We start from the raw sequence: 7590 nt of genomic DNA on the forward strand, positions 1-7590 counted from the left end.
ATTTTAATGATTACTAACGTGATGATATTGTTATCATTCAGTGGCTGAGTACATAAAAATTGTTTGCTTGTAAATTTGACTGCGTACTACACGACTCTGTTAATTTGTCTTATTTTGTTACTATGTTATATTCTTATTGTAATATATAATCTTTTTTCTACATGGTTTTAGTTCCAGTCACATCCTCAGCTCTTTGGAGAAGAAACTGCCTTTTATTTCTTGAGAAATGAATATTGCACAAAAGTTTGACATTATCATAAAGTAATTTTAGCAAACTCGATATTTATAAAAAATAACTGAAAATAGCTGGGCTAGCAACGTATCACTATTTGAATCCCAATTCTATCATAAAACCAAACAGTTACACGTGGCCTATCAGTCTTTTCAAGACTGTTAGCTCTGTCTACTCCGCAAGGAATATAGATGTGATAATATGTATGTATGTAGCGATATTTATTACAATGACCTCTGAAACGACCTTAAGTGCAAGGCAATGCTTTTCAAAATCAATTAGGTAGAGTATACAATTTTTAATTGGAGTATATTTATGAATTAAATTCAAATATATAATGCATTTATTTTCATTATTCAAAATCGTGCTGAACAATTTTTTGAAGGTTTATTGAAAACTCCTATCATCCTTCCTAACTATAAACTATAAAAATTACCAACCAAAGTATAAAATAGCTGTGACTTTTTAATATATGTACCTAATTGGTCAAAAGTACCTTTTGGTTTATACCCTTCGGTAACAGAACCCTAAAAATGTTTAAAAATTATATTTTTCACCAAAAGAGCGACACTCTCACTTTCCAATATTGGTTTTTAATCAAAACATATATTTATTTAAATCGACTTCAAACAAATGTTAAATAAATATGTACATGATAATTAAAAATAAATAGACTACTTTGTTGCATGTTTTCGTTTTCATTTCGTCAATTTGTTTTCGACTAGAATAATATTTGCCTGAGAAATTTTTCCAAAAAAATCTGGTTGCGCTGTTATCAATGATGATGTTTGTCGAGTTATATTTGGAATGTGTAATTATGTAATCCATTAAAATCTTTTTAAGCATTCTGTATTCTATTCTGTATTTAAAAGGACTCAGACTGACTGACTTACTGATTGATAGAAATATCAACTTACTGCCAAAACCACTGTGTCTTGAGTTTGAAGTTTGGCGTGGAGAATTTGAATTAAACCTAAATATATTACTACATACATATGTACATACAAACATAAATCATGCCGCTTTCCCGGAGAAGCAAGCAGAGACTACAATGCCACGATCTTTGCATACTTCTTTCGCTTCATCCACATTCATAACTCTCCTCATGCAAGCTCGGCGGTTTCGGGTACTGTTAACCTGATCTTTTGCTAGAACGTCACCGATTTGATCAAAGTACGTTCATCTAGGCTTTCCCACTTCAACAGTCCCATTCACACTCCCTTTTTTATATTAATACATACATATTACATATTTTGATTTTTAAAACTGTTTTGTCAATGTAAATACTGAAACTGTATTTATACGTACGCCAAAATTTTACAAAATCCAATAATTGGTTTTCTTAATGAGATTAAATGATATCAATCTTTGTTTTAAATTTATAGTTACAACAATTTTTAATGGAAAATATAAAAAAGAAACGTATTGTCAAGCTAAATATCTCGATAACAATTCGGCCGTTTTCTTGTCATGTATATAGTCCTGACCCCGCCCGCCTATTGTACTCGTAAGGCATGTAAAATATTTACCACTATTTTCCGTGGAAGCGACCCGTAAAAATTGAAATGCTTACTTACTCCCGTTCGCCCTTGGGGGAGAGAAGGGACCGTGACGAGGTGACAGCCTATCTCATTCGGTATGTTTGTCGTTCTATTAGTGGAAAACATCTGTATACTAGATGTCAACATTAGGGTTGTTTCCGTAGAATTATGAATATCATGAGATGATAGAAGTGGTCTCAAGTTAAATTGCTGATAGTGATTTAAGACTTTTCGATACTGTTAGCTCGCTCTGTCCTACAAGGAATAAAAGTGAGATAAAGCAAATTAACTTAAAGGAAAAACATTTTTTTTTCGTATATACGTACTTTCATTAAAACCGATGATGGTCTGATTTTGATGAAATTTAAAATGTATGTAGAGTCTTCTGTCAATAGAATTTTCAAAATTTAGGGCAATCACAAGAGATTATGCATAGATCAAGTGGAAAGATTTACTCTCTGCCGACCTCGCCGGCAAAGAGACGTGGTTTTATGTAGGTATGCATAGAAGTGGTAAGTACTGGTGAAAGTAATGGCGCAACCATAACATTTTCAAATTGCATCTGATTTGTCTAACAGATTACATAAAAACTTCGTGCGCGACAAGACGACGATACGTCATACTAATAGTTTTAAATAAATTATATGGCATTTCTATGGTCTTATGACATTCCAATTTCTATGGTTGTTTCACGTTTGCAATTGATATTATTAGCTTTGTAATAGGAAACTAAATTAATATTGCAAAGAGAAGTATACAGAGAAAATATTTAGGTTCTTTGAAGCGTTTTAGGTTTACCTCAAAAAGTACTAAACGAATTTTGATTAAAAAAAAAGCTACAGAGATAGGCCGACATCAATTTCTAACTTTTGTTAAAAAAAACATAATATGTACGACAATTCAAATACATTCCCTAAATCCTTCCTCACTGGATAGACAGAGTTTTAAAAAGACTAAAGAACTATGAACATTCATTCATATAATCACGTCTTTATCCTTTGCGGTATAGACAGAGGTAGCGGTCTTAAACGACTGACTGGCCACGTTCAACTGTTAAGCTTAATGATATAATTGAGATTCAAATAGTGACAGATCGCTAGCCCATCGCCTAAAAGAAGAATCCTAAGTTTAAAAGCGACTCCTTTAGTCGCGTAATAAAAATTTCATTTCCCAAAAATCCCTGAGAAAACACATGTTGTATCATTTGAACACTTCAAAAGGAGCGAGATCGAAAATTCTGGAAATCTAACAAATATTTACATACAGATTCCTTGTAAACTGCCAGTGGACGAAATGCAATACATACACCCGGTTTTCATCCTCCAAAGAAATGTTTAGGACAAAGATTATCTATCATTTTGTAGTGCAGAAGTGATATGTCGTATTGTTCCGAAATAATGATACATGTGTGTTAGCCGTGTGGTTCCCGGCACCAATAAAAAAAAAAGAATAGGACCACTCCATCTCTGTCCCATGGATGAGGTAAAAGGCGACTAAGGGATAGGCTTTTAAACTTAGGATTCTTCTTTTAGGCGATGGGCTAGCAACCTGTCACTATTTGGGTCTCAATTCTATCATCAAGCCAAAAAGCTGAACGTGGCCTGTCAGTCTTTTTGGGACTGTTGGCTCTGTCTACCCCGCAAGGGATATAGACGTGACTATATGTAGGTATGTATGTATGTATGTAATGATCCATAGATTGATAGACAGAGACTACCTCTTTCCACTTGCCACGATCTCTGCATACTTCCTTCGCTTCATCCACATTCATATAATCACGTGTGTGTCCCTCGCGGGGTAGACAGAGCCAGGAGTCTTGAAATATTGATGGGCCACGTTGAGCTTTTCGGCCTAATGATAGAATTGATATTTAAATAGTGATAGTTTGCTAGCCCGTCGCATATAAGAAGAATCCCAAGTTTAAAATCCTATCCTTTCGTCACCTCTTACGACATCCATGGAAAATGGATTTGAGTGGTCCTTTCTTTATTATGTTTATATAATAATTTGTCGTTTACAATTATTGATTGCCGTGTGGTTCCCGGCACCAATAGAAAAAAGAATAGGACAATTTCTTGCCCATTTCTGTCGCAAAAGGCGACTTAGTGATAGGCTTATATACTCGGGACTCTTCTTTTGGGCGATGGCTAGCAACATACATACACCACACATAAAATCACACCTTTTTTCCGCAGGGGTAGGCAGAGACAACAACTTTCCACTTGCGACGGCCTAGCATCCTATCATTGAATCTCAATTCTGTCATTATGCCAAACAGCTGTATGTGATCTTTCAGTCATTGCAAGACTGTTGGCTCTGTCTAACTCGCAACGGATATAGACGTGACTTTACATATATATGTAGATATGTAATTCGGTGTAAATTTAAAAAGAATTGGCTCCTCTGTCCGAGAAATCCGACTCTATGATAGTACGGATTCGAGTTTTTAGAATTGGTGACATTGAACGTGTCATTGTGCGTCTGATTGATCTCCCGATACACAGAGCGGATCGCTTGAGATATGATCGCATTCGTTCGCCTATTTTGAGATGTATCACGTCTTTTTTTTTATTGTGTATGTTCTCAGTGCATTTCATCTAGAAAAGAGTTAGCGGAATTCAGTAACACAGATCTAATTTTAAACTATAGAAATAATTGTCTGAAATTGTCTACGATGTGGTAAGTTATGTTAACTAACTGTGCCTTCAAAATGCCTTACATAAGTTGTGCACATAAATTTAAAAAAATAATGACGCGGGTGGGGATTTAACAGTTATAAGGGTCATTCTACTTTTTAGTGCAGGTTTTTGTGTCCCCCCAGCCAAAAATATCTGGATCTGCCATTTTACTAAAAAAATAAAAGGAATTTGCGGGACACGCAAAACTGCCGCATTATTACCTTAATTTCAATAAAGATTTACATTTGAATATTTTACCTATTTTAGGTTATTTATGGTAACAAAGTGGAGTGTTACGGTAACATAGTTGTTTTCCATAGTGTTGCAAAGTGTCCCCGGTCTAATGTACGCGGACTACCTAACCAAAAAAAGTGTGTTTCTTAAAGTGGAGTCCTGCTTCAAAAAATTGGTAAGGTTACTTAATTTGTGGGCATTTATTTCGTTTTTATCATATACTTTTAATAGGTTTAGTTTTTTTTAAAATAAATAATTGGATTTTGTCCCTATAGAACAAGATAAATACAGTACAACTATGTTACCGCTTTTAAAAATACCGTTGTAGTCGCAGAGCACTGCTGGTCGCGTGCTGGATCGGTAGGATGTGCATGAGAAGAACAGGGTGGGGGGGAAAGGTAGCAGGCCGCGCGACGCCATTTTATTCACTGCCATGTTGTGAATCACGACGCGTGTGTTTATTCGGTGTGCACTTTGTTACCCGGCAAAAAGGTAAGTTTCTGAACTTTTACGTTATGTTTTAAACATTGAGACATAGTATTTATGTCACTTAGTTGTATTTTATTGTGTGATTTGGAAATTACTTCATTGTTTCGTAAATATTAGATAAGATCATGTAATTTTACAACTGTGTTACTGGTCCACTTTATTACTCCACTGTGGTAACCCAGTAGTAAAGAAGGTAACAGTTGTAAATATACTCTGCTAATGATACTTTCCAATTTGATTTAACTTTATTTATTCGTACCGGACCCCTACGTTTGTAAATTACCAATTTATTTACTGGCTTACTATTATTACTAAAGGTAAAATTATGTGATCTTTTTATCTTTAACAGAACATCATGCCGCTAACACCAGCCGAAAAACAACGTCGGTACCGAAACAAACTAAAATTAGACCCTGTTAAAGAAGAGGAAGCAAGAAAAAAAGCTTTGGAAAGGTACCACAAAACGAAACGCCTCGGCAAAGACTTATCGTCACGTGAACATCGCCAAATAAAAAAAAATGGCGGGTCGCCAACAGTAAAAGAAGGGACCGTATTCGCGCCCTGGAATCTATTATAAGATATACTCCTGAATTGACACCTCAACCCGTTGTACCTCGTGAGAACACATCACCCACAGGACAAAATGCACCCAATATTCCTGAAAATTATCCGATACCCGATTCTCGTAGGTTGTGTACACTTCTATGTCTATCTCCATTGCCTTCACGCCAGAATGCTCAAGAAAACGTTCAAGAACAGATGCCTAGACAATCACTATTGCAATCATGTATGGCTCTGGAACGATCAACGTCAACGGTGACGTCATCTACATCAGCTTCTGCCTCTGCGAAGAATTGTGGACGAAAACAAGTAACTTGAACAACTGTGTTACCATTGTGTCCCTAATTCTAAGTAAAGGTTTTTCAACTTGAGTTGTACAATTAGCTTATAAATTACATTACAGGTATATGAAAACTAAGATATATATATATATTATAAATGTTAAATACGTTACTAAGATATTTGCAGACATAATATACATTTTATGTCAAATTATTGTAGACAAAAGTGCACAATAGTAACACAGTTGTCTTTTAAATGTGATTTATCAGACTGAATAAAAAATAATATCTAATTTTAGTTATGAAAGAGAAAGATATAGGTTTCTAAAATACGTTTTGTTAATTGTTTCTTTGTAATGAGTGACTAAAAGTACTCAATAAAAATATTTTGATTGGTAACAAAGTGGTATGATTTTCTTACCTTGGCCGACAAAACCCTTATTATCTGAAAAAAATATGTGTAAAATTCGCTGCTGGCAGTTAATTGTAATTGTGTATGTATAATTACGCATAAATGCAGTAAAATTACTTCATTTATCTTTAATCATAAAATTTTTGAAATCTACTTTTATCAGCGCCGAAAACCTGCACTAAAAAGTAGAATGACCCATAAACAATGATTTAAATTTGGGGAAGATCTGTAATAATATCAACTGGATTACATACTTAAAGAACTGAAAATAAAACTGAAGACAATGTGCATTCGTCCACGATTTAGATTTAAGAGATCTACATATATTTGTAAATTGACATTAGGTGAAAATGCTGCAGTGTAGTTTGTTCCGCCGGGTTTAGTGGTTTGGACAGGTTGCTAGCTCATCACCTAAAAAAAATAACCCCAAGTTTGTAAGCCTATCCCTTAGTCGCCTTTTACGACATCCATAGGAAATAGATGGAGTGCCGGGAACCACACGGCACTATTTGAAATACATTATAATTTCGAAAATAACTCAATAAACGTCCCTAATGGATATTATTATTGGAATAAAATTTACGAAAGTACGCGTGATTTCCATAAAATGTTGAATTTTTTAAGATTCAAGTGATAACTTATTCAGAACGGGGATTTCGTCGTTAACGGGCTCACGGCTATTATCGTGCTTTAGAATTTCATTTAACATGGCTTGGGGAGGTTTAGGGCTTATTTTTTACTAGCTTTTACTCGCAACTTCGCCCGCGCTAAATAAAAAAGCGCCACCTACAAAATAATACAGTTATTTGTAAAGATAAGATTGAATTATTAAGAATACCTACGTAAGTTTTTCGCAAATTCAACGGGTACTTTAGTACTGCGATGAAATGTCACGTCTAAATACCTGCGGGGTAGACTGAGTCAATAGTCTTAAAAAAGCTGAATGGCCACGTTCAGCTATTTGGCTTAATGATAGAATTGAGATTCAAATAGTGACAGGTTGCTAGCCCATCGCCTAAAAAAGAATCCCAAGTTTCCGCAAGGGATATAGACGTGACCATATGTATGTATGTATTTTAATTGCGACTAAGTTAATTAAGTTATAAATATATTTAAAGCGTGTCCTATAACATAAAGTCCCATGATATTCACGTTACACCGA

The 7590-nt window shown here is 34.8% G+C and overlaps 1 long non-coding RNA gene across 1 annotated transcript; it reads left to right on the plus strand.

Annotated features, from left to right (window-relative positions):
* The first annotated feature begins 4847 nt into the window (after window positions 1–4847).
* Window positions 4848–6133, plus strand: LOC132902835 (uncharacterized). The gene is made up of 2 exons (XR_009657259.1): window positions 4848–5177; window positions 5524–6133. It is a non-coding gene; the product is annotated as an uncharacterized LOC132902835 (long non-coding RNA).
* Window positions 6134–7590: the final 1457 nt, after the last annotated feature.

The sequence above is a fragment of the Amyelois transitella genome, chromosome 18 (genome assembly GCF_032362555.1).
Source record: "Amyelois transitella isolate CPQ chromosome 18, ilAmyTran1.1, whole genome shotgun sequence".
NCBI lineage: Eukaryota > Metazoa > Arthropoda > Insecta > Lepidoptera > Pyralidae > Amyelois > Amyelois transitella.